This window comes from Triticum urartu, chromosome 5, assembly GCF_003073215.2.
Source record: "Triticum urartu cultivar G1812 chromosome 5, Tu2.1, whole genome shotgun sequence".
Lineage (NCBI taxonomy): Eukaryota > Viridiplantae > Streptophyta > Magnoliopsida > Poales > Poaceae > Triticum > Triticum urartu.
The window spans coordinates 218,016,659-218,029,765 of NC_053026.1; positions in this window are offsets into that span (position 1 = coordinate 218,016,659).

Below are 13,107 nucleotides of genomic sequence, written 5' to 3' on the forward strand. Positions count from 1 at the left end.
TGGTCTTCGGCTGCCAAAAGCACTGGTGATGATGCCGTCTGGGGCTCCACAGTGTCCTCCGTCCTGCTGCTCTGCTGGTCTTGGTCTCATTGCACCGGAATGGTAACCATTGCCCGATGCCTTGGCCTGTGCTTGCTCCCTTTGCACCGAAGGGGAAACAAGGACACTGCGTAGGCCGGTGCCCGCCTGGCTCCCGCCTAATCTCGATCGTCATGGCTTGCGTCATGGGCTCCTCGCAAGGCACCCCTGCCTTGATCTCTCTGCCTCCTCGCGAGCCTGCCTGATGAGGCTGCTCCTAAGGAAGCCTCCTGTCGTCCGCCCCGCAAGGCTTGGCCCCTTGCGAGGGTCTTGAGCTTGAGCTGATGAAGCTGGACCGCACTAGGCCCCCACTCAAGCCACGCTGCAGGCCGTAGGCAGGCAAATCTGGGTCCCCCATTCACAGAACACCGACAGTAGCCCCCGGGCCCAAGGTGCGCCCGGGCTTGGCTTAGCAGAGAAGCGAAGGGGCAAGCGTGAAGCGCAGCGGGCCCCAATAGCCTGCGGCCTTGGGCGCCGCGTGGCGATTGATTGGACGTGGGTGTCTGCGCTTCCCCACGACGCCTCGACAATTGTCCATCTGACAAAGAGGTGCCCGGGCCAGGTTTACTTGCTTTGTTCTCGTTCGCCTTGCCCCAGATCCCCTTTCTCGCTCTTCTCCTTCCTGCTCCCGAAATCCTCTAGATCTTTCTCAATCCTTCCCATCCGTCACGCTATGTCGCCACGCTAGTCCCCAACTGAGGCCTGGTACTCGCCGGCTCTGGATCCCCCGAACTTGTCGGAGAAGAACCTCGCCCTCATGCGCCTGATGACGGTCGCGCAGGGCAGCAAGGGGGTGACTGTGCTCAAGGCCGGCTCCGACCAACCTGAGGGAAAGGGGAGCACCTTCTATCCGTTCTTTGTGAGCGCCATCATCGCCGGTCTGGTGCCTCCTTTCTCTGAGTTCTTCTTTGTTGTTCTCCGCCAATACAACTTGCAAGCACTGCATCTCCACCCCAAGTCTGTTCTTCTCGTGGCGATTTTTGCTTACTATTGCGAGGCTCACGTTGGGGTGAAGCCCTCGGTGGCCTTGTTGCGCCACTATTTTTCCCTCCGGGTTTCTCGTGCCCATGTCTTCGCATGCGCGAGATTTATCGCATACTCCAACTCCAATGCTATCTCGAAGCCTGGGAAGAGAATCGAAGGCTTCCGGAGCAAGTGGGTCATGGTGGACGTCGGGCGCCTCCACCCCCGACTGGTGTTGCCTACGGGGCAGCCCAAGGCCGTTGACGCATGGTCCCACGCGGAGCTCATTGACCCCCGTGCGAAGGCGGTGCTGAAGAGGATGAACGCGGACCTGAGGCCAGGTAGCTTGGGGGCGGCGAAGCTGACCGGGGCTACACTCTTGAGGGAGTTCTTGGAGCACTGGGTGGCTCCACTCCAGGAGCACTCGCTCCCATTGTGGAGGCTTGGCGAAGCGAACGCCACCCTGCGCCTAAGCTCCAAGGCCCTGACTAACGAGGATCTGGTCGTGGCCCTCCACTCCTTGGTTGGGGGAGACGTGGCGAGCCCGGTGGGCGCCCCCGTCCCCCTGTTCCTTCGTGACGACTGGGAGCAGCTGATGAACACCATGCCCACCTTCAATGGTGAGGGGCTGGTGCCTGCGGAAGCTCCCGAGGATCTGGCGGTGCTGGTGATGGTGGACGTGTCCTCCAGCAGCTCCAGCCGGAGTGAGGAGGAAGAAGAGGCGGAGGAGGAAGAGTCTGACTCTGAGGCGACTGGCGAGGAGTCGGGGGAGTCCTTCCCTCGGCGGAGGTCCCGGGCCCTTCGCTCCATGCCGGACAACGACGAGGCTGGCACCAGACGAGGAGGGGAGGACTCTCCCTTGGTCACAAGGAAGGGCAGGTCGGGGCCGGTTCTCCCAGGGTCTGCTCTGGTCCCCGGGCGGTCTGAGGCCAGCTCCAGCCCTCCAGACGTGCCTTCTGCTTCCGGGCCTCCCAAGGCCGACCCCAGCTGCAGGCTCTTGGGCTTCAAGTTTGGCCGGAAGCTGCTTGAGTCCGTGAACCACGACCAGTAAGTGCTCGATTCATGCTTCGCTTGGTTTCTGCCGCTGAGGCTTGACGTCTGCACTCTTTTGCCAGGCTGGCACCTGCAACGAAGAGGTTGAGAGGGGGTTCTGCGGCCCTGCTTGGGGCAAGTCCATCTGCTGGGGTGGCACCTTCATCTGCTGGGGAAGGAGACGGCGAGGCTCGCGCCTCCCCTTCCCGATCGTCTTCGCGAGGCCAACTGGGACGCTTCGGCGAGGCGTCAGCCCCCGTGGCCCCGCTGACCCTGTAGGCGGCTGCGCTCGATGCTGCAGCCGGGGTAGCCAAGGCCCATGGGGTTCCTTCCTGCCAAGCTGATCACGCCGCCGTCCTCTCCGCCCGCTCCATTGGTTCCCGTCTCTTTTGATCCCTCTGCCGCCGTCCTGGACCGGGTCGCCAACAAACCGAGCCAGCTGCGGGAGGATCTTCTGAGCGTGGACCCTCGCCTAGTGGCCGGGCACCTAGAGCTAGCTTCTGGCTGGGCCCGCTCCGCCACCTCTGTCCGAGCAGCGCTGAGCCAGGCCATGTCGGCCTCCGATGGGGAGAAGCAGCCGCCAGCCAAGCCAAGGCCACTCGCGACGCTGCCCTAGGCGACGCCGCAGCTGCCCAGGGCCGCTGCAAGGCGCTGGAGGTCGAGCTGCAAGGCCTGCGTGACGAGCTCGCCAAGGAGGTCCGCGGCCGCCAGGAGAAGGAGCAAGAGATGAAGGCTCGGGAGGCTTCCATCAAGGACTGGGGCGCAAAGCTTGATGACCACTGTGGCCGGTTGGAGAAGCTGGAGCGGTCGCTGAAGGCGCAGAGGACCAAGCTAGACACCAAGGCGAAGGTGCTGGCCAAGGATCGGGTGGCCTTCGCGCAGTTGGAGAAGAAAGCTTGCGCCGTGCTGAAGACGCTTTACGAGGGCGGCTTGGAGGAGCCGTTGGCTGATGTGGAGGACGGCCCCGCCGAGCTACTTCCCTTCCTGGTCTGTGCGCTTGAAGATGTCGCAGACGGCCTCGGCCCCATGGCCGAGGCCGAGGTGCGTGCCCTGTCTTCTGCAGCGCTGACGCATGTCCTCAGCCACGTCTACCTGCGCGACCCCAACGTCGACTTCGACAGCCTACTAGAACCTGTGAGCGGCAACCTTGCCGCCGCTGCCGCTGAGGCCGTGAAAGGCCGAGCCGAGGCTTTGCTGGGGTGGTTCTGCGCCTTCAGTACCTTGCCCGGGCGCGGTGCCGCCAGCTCCGCGGCCTCAGGAGGCGGAGTCGCCCAGCGTGACTCCACCACAGGCGGCGGCGGCACTGGAGAGTGATCCCTTCGCGGCTTCTATCCTGTTTTTACTCCTGCAACATGCACCATGCCTCGCGGAGGCGTTTAAACTTGCGTTTGGCGTCGTGAAACAATCAATGGCTTGTAATATTTGCTTTAAATTCCCTGGAATTTGCATTTTTCCCTCCTATTTGCTTGCGCTCTACGTCGGCACGGCCCGGCCCCGCGCATACCTCAACCGTCGTTAGCCCCGACCAGAAACCAGGACGGGACTAAGGAGTGAGGGGCTACGTGGCAAGTTATGCTCTTGAGTCGCGATGCTCAGGAGTCCCCCTTGACGCGCGAGCAACAAGTAGGGAAGGGGGAGGGTAAAGGAGTGGATTGGTCGTTCTGCGTCAGCAGGGCCCGGCCCCGCGCATACCTCAACCGCCGTTAGCCCCGACCGGAAACCAGGACGAGACTAAGGAGTGAGGGGCTACGTGGCAAGTTAGGCTCCTGAGTCGCGATGCTCAGGAGTCCCCCTTGACGTTCAAATGGGTTTTCATACATTGGCTCCACTCGGGGAGGGGCGCGCGACGACCAGGTCCGAGGGACCTGGCTGGGTGGCGTGCGCTCGGGCATGGCCCGGGCGTAGCCCCCGTGTCCGGCCCCCTCGCGCGGCACTCCCGAGGGGAGGCATTGCGATGGTGCCAGACACTGAGCTCTAGGCTCCCTGAGGTTGGTACGGCCGTGAGCCGCCCTCAGTTGTTTATCACCAGTGCGAAGCATAGCGCTTCCGTATGTGTACGGGCATAGCCGCTCCTAGGTAGTATCGTGAGCCAGTGCGGAGCATGGTGCTTCCACTGGTACGTGGGAGGGGGGCTCCCCTCTGGGAGGAGCCCCCGGGGTGTGTACAGCCCCACCTTGACACGTGGCCGACACGGTAGGGCTAGGAGAGGTGTATCTGGGCACTCGTGAGCAAGCGCGGGACTCACGAGGCCCTACCTCGAGGCGGGTTGCGCCTGGCTCTGGGCCTTTATCAATGGTGTGTTCTTGCAGGGTGGTTAGAATGCAAATGCTCTACGTCCTCAGGTCCTGGCCCTCGAGCGAGCTCAGCCACCGCTCATATGACATGTCACGATGCCGTGGGTCAAGGCCAGGGGGTGAGGGCTGGAGAGCCAGTAGGAGCCCATGAGTCGCGATGCTTAGGTACCCCCCTTTTAACGTGCAAGCACTTTGCATGAGAGCGGGGAAGTCCGCGATAAGCAGTAGATGACGATCATGGGAACCAGATTAAGCGCGGAGGAGCAAATTCATTTCAAGTAGATGCGGGAAAAGCAAACGCCGCTGGGCCAGGCCCGAGCAGGTTGGGGATGATGCAGCCCGAGGGGCGCCCCCAACAAGGTAGGTAAAGAGCGTAAGCAAAACGGATGCACGCCGTAGGGACGGACCCACGCGACCTGGGAATGATGCGGCCCTGTGGGCTCTCCCAGCTAAAAATGGAACTTGAAAGATGTCACCTGATGCCGTTGAAGATGAAGTGATCCCGAAGAAGTGGGCGACACACGGTGAAGACGTCGACCCTCATGAGCGCCCAGGCCTAGGAGCCTCAGGAGGCTCCGAGGGCACGAGTAGGTCTTCGAGGGCCATCTCCACCTCCGCCAGGACCGTACAATGCCTGACCTCATGAGCCTCTAGAATGCTCCTCAGCAGGCGCTGATGATCGGCGATCGCGTTCGGCAGGCCGAAAGGCATGAAAACGTAGCTGTGAGGTGGACCCTCACAACGCCCCACGCGCGAAGGCCAGAGGCGCTCCTGAGACGCGGCTTGGTTGAGCCCTGGCACGTCGATGCAGACGCGCAGCCCACAATCCTCGCCAGGATGTGGGGCCACGGCAGGCAAGCGGCGGCTGCCGCGCATGACTCTCGACTCCTGTAGCTCCTGGGTGTTTCCTGCGATGAACTCCTGAGGGTTTGGTCTTCCTTGCCTTGTACCTTCCTGAGGGAAACATGCCTGGAAGCACTCCTCCAAGTGAAGCCCGAGCGCCTCCCTCATGACCTTGGCAAAGTCGGTGGCCCTCCATGAAAGAGCCAATGAGCCCTGCCTGAGGAGGGCGCCGGGTGCGCTTTCCTATGCGACAGAGGGTGGCGCTCCCTGAACGGGCGCAAATCCTGATGCAACGCCTCCGGAGGCGCCTGCCTCCTTATGGCTTGGGCCAGGCGAAGCCTTCTTCTTCTTAAGGGTCACCTCGGGAAGTCTTCCGCTCCTGTGATCTGGGTCTTCGATTGCCGCGGCTTGGAACGCACGCTCAAGTGAACACACCACGTACCTTTCCTCACAGGGTATGGTGATGACTCCACCGCTTCCTGGCATCTTGAGGACATTGTAGCCATGGTGAGTCACTGCCATGAACTTGGCTAGGGCTGGGTACCCGAGGATGGTGTTGTATGGCAGGCGAATGTGGGCGACGTCGAAGTCGATGAGCTCGGTGCGGTAGTTGTTGCGCTTCCTGAAGGTGACCGACAGGCGAACTTGACCTATTAGAATAGTGGAACCATCAGTGACTCCTGAGAAAGGCTTGGTCGGCTGGAGCTGATCATACGGCACTTGGAGATTGTCGAACGTCTCGATGGACAGAACGTTGAGTCCTGCTCCGCCATCAATGAGGGTCCTGGTGACCTGCACATTGCTGATGACTGGGGAGCAAAGCATCGGGAGGACTCCGGCCGTTGCCCCGCACTTGAGCTGATCCGCTGAGCTAAATGTGATGGCGCACGCAGACCACCTGAGAGGACGCGTGGCCTCAAGCTTGGGGAGGACTGCATTCACCTCGCGAGCAAACTGCTTGAAGATGCACTGTGATGCTGGGGCCTGGGCGCCACCCAAGATGCAAGCGATTGCGTGCGGCTCCTGGAAGCCCCCAGCCCCCTCGTCTTGATGTTGGTCTTCATTCCTTCTTGGTGGTGGAGGTAGAGGAGGGAGGCCTACATTGCCGTGCGGGCGATCCTCACGAGGCTGATCCCTCCAGCCTCCCTCGCAAGGCTGGTCCTACCAGCGATCCTCGCGAGGTCGGTCACAGCACCCTTGGCGAGGGCCACGGTCTTCCCATCATCCTCCACCTCTTCCTCCTCCTCGGCCATAGCCCCTGTCGTTGTGCTCGGGGCGTTGGCCGATACGCCCATCTCGCACGACCCTGAGCTCTTGGCATTCGTTGGTGTTGTGGGTGTGGAGGTCGTGGTACACACAATATCGGCTGCCCTTGGATGACTCAGGCTGATCCCTGCCTCGCTTGGTGTCTGGTTCCGCTGCGAGCACGGCAGCTCCCTTACGCTTCACGTCTTTGGCCTTGGGCTTTTTCTCTTCTGGGTCGGCAGCCAGGAGCTCGAGGAGGGAGAGGCGCCCATCCTCAGCCCTGGCGCACTTGGTCGCCAAGTTGAACAGCTTCAGGGATGTGCACAGGTCTTCATGGATTGCCAGCTCCTCCTTCATCTTGATGTCGCGCACGCCATGGGAGAAGGCTGAGATAATGGCTTCCTTAGTCACCCTGGGGATCTTGAGGCGAGCGTTGTTGAAGCGCTGGATGTATTTCTGCAGGGTTTCCCCTCGCTGTTGCTTGATGCGGCGCAGGTCGCTTATGGCCGGGGGCCGGTCGCGAGTGCCCTGGAAGTTGGCGATGAAGCGAGTGCGCATCTCGTCCCAGGAGGAGATCGTGTTGGGATCCAGGTTCAGGAGCCGGGTGCGGGCGACGTCCTTGAGCGCCATGAGAAACCAGTTCACCATGACCTTTTCGTCTCCGTTGGCGGCTTCAATGCCCAACTCGTAGAGCTGTAGGAATTCTGCGGGGTCCGCCATGCCATCGTAGCGAGGGGGCAGATCAGGCTTGAACTTGCCTGGCCATGTGACACCGCATAGCTCGGGGGTGAAGGCGCGGCAGCCTACTGTGGCCACTGGCGCCCTTTGCTGGTGTTGGGCCTGCTACTGGTGATTACTATGCGCCGCCGCTTGGAGCAGCATGGGGTGTCGGTGTGGAGGCGCAGGGACGCGATCTTGGCGCGCCGGTGCTGGGAGCGCGCGAGCACCTTCTTGGGGACGAGGGATCTCTTGGCAGCTCCCTTCTTGCCGCGCAGGAGCCGGACATGGCGGGTCTCGCCCTGGGGCTGCGCGCCTTCTTGGGGAGGAGGTGGTGGAGGCACCTCCTGATCCTCGCCCCCTGCGTGGAATGAAGGGCGAGGCAGCGAGAAGGACGGCAAAGGAGAGCCCCCTGCGTGGAATGAAGGGCGAGGCAACGAGAAGGACGGCAAAGGAGAGCCCCCTGCGGCGCTGATGAGCTCGGTGATGCGGGCGAGCCAGTCCTCGTAGAGGTCATCGACGGGGCGGTAGTGCAGTGGCTCTCTTGCCAGGAGCAGCGCGGCTGCGCGTCCGTGGGGGCGCGACGGGCATGGGACGACGAACTGGCTGGAGTCAATGACGGGGTTGCGGTGCGGCCCTCCCGCCGCACCGAAGGATGCTGGGACGAGGCCTGCTGCTCGTTCCCCGTCGGGCCGGTGGCGGCGTTGGCGGAAGGCAACGGGGAACGACGAGGGCGTCCGCCGATGGGCGCCGTCTGGGCGACGCGGCTGGCGAGAGCAGCCCGGTGCTTGGTGAGAGCCCGACGAGCGTCATCCATGGACATGACCGAAGATCACACGCGAACAGCGGAAGAAAGATTCCGCCGCACCCCTACCTGGCGCGCCAAATGTCGGATTTCGGGTTTCGGCAAACCCTTAAGGTTCGAACTCTGGGGTGCGCACGGAGATCTTTCCCCTACCGACTCGTGCTTCTATGGCTCGCAAGAAGTCTAGGCTGGAAAGAAGAACACACAAAGGAAACGAGGTTTATACTGGTTCGGGCCACCGATGTGGTGTAATACCCTACTCCAGTGTGTGGTGTGGTGGATTGCCTCAGGGGCTGATGATGAACAATACAGGGGGAAGAACGGCCTCTGGAGAGGTGTTCTTGAGCTGGTGCGGTGTGTTCTACTCGGTCTGGATCTCTCTCTCTCTTTCTCTTCTCTCTCTCTTTTTTCTCTCACTCCCCCCCTTTTCTCCTCTTCGGGGGCTAGTCCTATTTATAGAGGCCCTGGTCCTCTTCCCAAATAATGAGCGGGAAGGGCGCCAACAATTGTCCATTTTGAAGGGGAACATCTAGTACAAGTTATCCTAACCAAAGGTGGTCTTCGGCTGCCAAAAGCACTGGTGATGATGCCGTCTTGGGCTCCACGGTGACCTCCGTCCTGCCGCTCTGCTGGTCTTGGTCTCGTTGCACCGGAATGGTAACCTTTGCCCGATGCCTTGGCCTGTGCTTGCTCCCATTGCACCGAAGGGGAAACAAGGACACTGCGCAGGCCGGCGCCCGCCTAATCTCGATTGTCATGGCTTGGACACGGGCTCATCACGAGGCACCCCTGCCTTGATCTCGCCGCATCCTCGCGAGCCTGCCTGATGAGGCTGCTCCTGAGGAAACCTCCTGTCGTCCGCCCCGCAAGGCTTGGCCCCTTGCGAGGGTCTTGAGCTTCAGCTGATGAAGCTGGGCCGCACTGGGCCCCCACTTGAGCCACGCCGCAGGCCGTAGGCAGGCAAGTCTGGGGACCCCCATTCCCAGAATACCGACATCATGTAAAGGAAGCATGGAATATCATCACATGAAAAAAAAGCCAATGACCATCATCTTGTCATCTATGCCATAAGTGAAAATGGGATTTATTTTAATGGGACATGCATAGTTACTATGTTGAGATTGAAATGATGCAATATGGGAGATCTCACTCATAGCATATGACAAGTTTAATGGATTGTCAAATATGAAGTGACCCATAGAATTTTGACATGATATCCTATGGAGCATAACATCACAACTAGGCAACTTGACATGCTCGTCATCATATTCATTGTAAATAGGTAAGTCATTACATGAGGAAGTCACACTAGCATGAATCATGGGAATAGGTGTGTCAACATCATGCAACCAATCATTCGTAAAATAGTCCACTAGTGGGACAAGAGAAGCACCATCACCTATGTTACCTTTGGAGCATCGCTCATGTGTTGTAGGTGAGGTGTCGAAGACCAAGTCGTGGTCATCTTCAACTTGATGGAACCATGTGGGGGTGCATCTTCTTCCACCATGGCCATCGTTGTCTCCATTGGAGGTATGGACTCATCAAGAATAGGTGTGTCGTCATGTAGGAGACCAAGCACCAAAGAAGAAAACACACTAGGAGTAGATGTTAAGTCATTAGAAATCAAAGTGGCCTCACATGCCGTCTCAACTTCCTCACTCACTAAGTGTTGTGGCTCACTCACTCCCTCTTGGATGCACTCACTCATATGGTTGGTGGAGTCACTCAAATGGCTCTCAACCTCACATAGGATGTGTGGCATGCTCTCAAGTGTAGGGCTAGTGGTGGTCACACTCATCCCCTAATAGGAAATGCACTCAATTGCAGATATGGTGGAGTCACTCATATCACTCATGGGGTGGTGGCTCTCCTCACATGGCAATTGGGGCATCTCGTCACATGTCGGTGTCGGAGAGATGTTGGTGCAAATGTCTCCATGCTCAATCATGTCGTAGTTGTAGCCGTGGATGAAGGCCGAAGATGGCACATCATCACTCTCCTCTAACACCAAAGATAAGGTCTCATGTGCAGTCTCGTAGCTTGACTTGGAGTATGAGTCCAATACGGGCGCCATCTTCATGTTGTTGAAGAGGCTCGTGCTCGTCGCCGTGGTCGAAGGGGATGGCCCTTGCTCGACCTTCTTGTCGCCGTCTTGTTGTAGGAGGCCCATATGATGTGGCACCTCGTAGCTCCTCTCCATGACCGAAGCGAATGTCCCATGCTCGGCCATCTTCCTTGAGGGGCCTCCGAAGGTGGAAGGGTCGCCCTCGCTTGTAGGTGGTCGCCTTGTACTTGATGATGTCGATGTAGGCGAACTCACAGGAAGTAGGAGAAGATATCGTACGTCCAAAGGCGAAGATGCCGAAGTGGTTGTTGTAGCCGTAGCTCCATCTTGGTGGTGCTCGACTAGCGGTCTTCTCTTGTGCTCATGATGTTTGGACTTGGCATGAAGTAGGGTTTGTTAGGACTTGTGCATTTGCGCTTGTGGAGCAACATCATGATGATGGTGTCGTTGTCATGCGTGAGCTCGTAGTAGATGTTGTTCGTCGTCGTCGTGCACATGATGCTTGGAGGAGACTTTCCCTTCATGACGATGTGGATCACGGACGTGATGGTGGTCGCCATGGAGATGTGGAAGTGGATGACTTGCGCTTGCGTCACTTGGGCGCTCTGAAGATGATTGACTTGCTCGCTGCCACCTTGAAGATGATGAAAGGGAAGAACGTTTGGCCAACAAAGTCTGAATCTCCTCCATCCTTGCATCCTGCTCCTCCTTTTGTGCGGAATGCTTGTTCTCGATGTAGTCCCTTTTCCTTGCTTCAGAGTGACGAATTTCGATGGAGAGGTTCACAATGCGCTCGCTCAATATTGATTGTGCGCCTTGCATTTGTCGTTGTCGTATAAGACCGAAGATGAAATGCCTTGCCTATCCATCACAAGACTCGAGCAAATATGAGTGGTAGAAAGAGAAAAACTTATACCAAATGTACCTTGACCGATGTTGAAGATGGATCAATGATCACTCAATGATGTAACAAGGAAATAGCACAATTGGTACCAATTCTTGTCAATTTTTCACACCTACAGAAATAAGGCTTATGGTGGAGCTCGGTGAGGATAGTGGCACAAAAATTTGATGCAAAATGTTAGCAAGAGTCAATAATGTTGAAAGAGATTCACAAATTCCCATGTGAAACCAGTAGACCAATAACAATATGTGGTACACGTAAACACACGCACGGATAGATAAATGGTGTCGTGCAACCAAGGAATGAGCAATAAATGTGGAATCCACAGATAACGCTCGTGTTGCACAACTCAAGAGAGACGCTAGCACGATTGCTCAATAGGCGGATGCGACACTTGTGCACAACCTATAAGATGCAAAATGTATGAGCTTTGTATCCCAAGTATGCTATGTATGTATGTTCCGGTGGTGTGATCCAGGATGATCGGATATGATAATCTTATATGCAATGTGGTATGATGTTATGGCACTTGTTTACAAGCTTCTTTGCTCTGTCTCTTTTGCTTAAAAGATTTTTTTTGTGTATGGCCACAATGCGAACTGCACAAACCAAGATAGCAATTGGGTATATACGGGAACAATCTTGCGGCACAAGGGATGCTATGATACCAATATGATATTGTAGCGACCAGACATCAAACAGTCTGATCTCTGTGCATCTGTGTCATCGCTGGATCAGTAATGCTGACATGCACAGTACTTGAAGGATTTATAACAGAGTAGCAATCACACACTTATTACATCGAGTGTCTCAAAAGAGAACTTATTACAAATAATATGGCTTAAGGCCATCTAATAACGATAACAGCGGAAGGCTTGGAAGATAAGTGAGTCCATCAACTCCAACAGCATCACTGATTATAGAACCACGACCTAAGGCTCCTTACTCGTCGTCTGAAAAGTCTGCAACATGAACGTTGCAGCCCGAAAATGGGTCATCACATGGAATATGCTGGCAAAGTAACACGGTAGAGCAAGAACAGAAAAATGCTATCACTACATGCATATCTGGCTGGTGGAAAGCTCTATGGTTACAGTTTTGGGTAAAGCCAATTTTTCCCTACTACAAAGGAATAAGTTTTATTTAACTATCATGGTAGTTGTTAAACATTGAGAGCGTAGACACCCTCTCAATCCCAGTTAAACATCATCATTAAAACCCAAGAAAATTAATTAAAGTCACATGATGAGATTCACATGATAATCCAAGTACTAGATACTCAAGACGTCCATAACCAGGGACACGACTAATCATGATTAGTTTATACACTCTGCAGAGGTTTGCGCAATTTTCCCCACAAGACTCGATCTCCTTCGTTGGAATTCTCGCACTACATGGTGTTTGAGAAATGGATGACTGAGACATAGTCCTTCAGAAGCGCTAGCACCTTATGATCGTGTAGACCGTTACACCAACTTTCCCCTACATCCGCTAGTCTACCACTATAAGAGTTCCCACGACTTAATGAACTATGCTAGAGCCCATAGTAGCTTGTGGCTGCACACGGAAGTTTCTAGTACGAATAATCTCATGATCCCTTTGAGCCTGGGTGGCGGTCCATAAAGAAAACTGGCAATCGCTGGAATACCCAGGTGCCTCAATCCAACCAGATGTGTATTTAAGTTGCCACCTTAAGTTGAACCATTAATTAACATTCTCACATCTGTCATGGATACACTCAAACCCAATCCACGTCTACAAGCATAACATGGCATAAGCAAACGTAGAAGTAACTCCCAGGGTTTGATAATAAAACAGGTAATAGGTGCTACCTCATCTACTTCCCAACCCACAATTTATTCAGATCCTAACCATGTAATTGTTTGAGGATTGACCTAATGCAATAAAACTGGGTAGTAAGAGGTATGATCAAAGTGTTATTTGCCTTGGTGCTGATCCGTGAAACCTAGAGATTCGAAGTAGCAAGCGACGCACTCCGGGTACTGTAACACAAAAAAACAAACAAGCATACAATAAGTACTCATCTAATGCACATGTAAAACTAAAATAAGAGATCTAACCAGATGGTTCAACTTAAGAACTCCGTTTTGCAAAAAGAAACAAATCGAACGAAACAATGAAAGTCAAATGGCGAAAT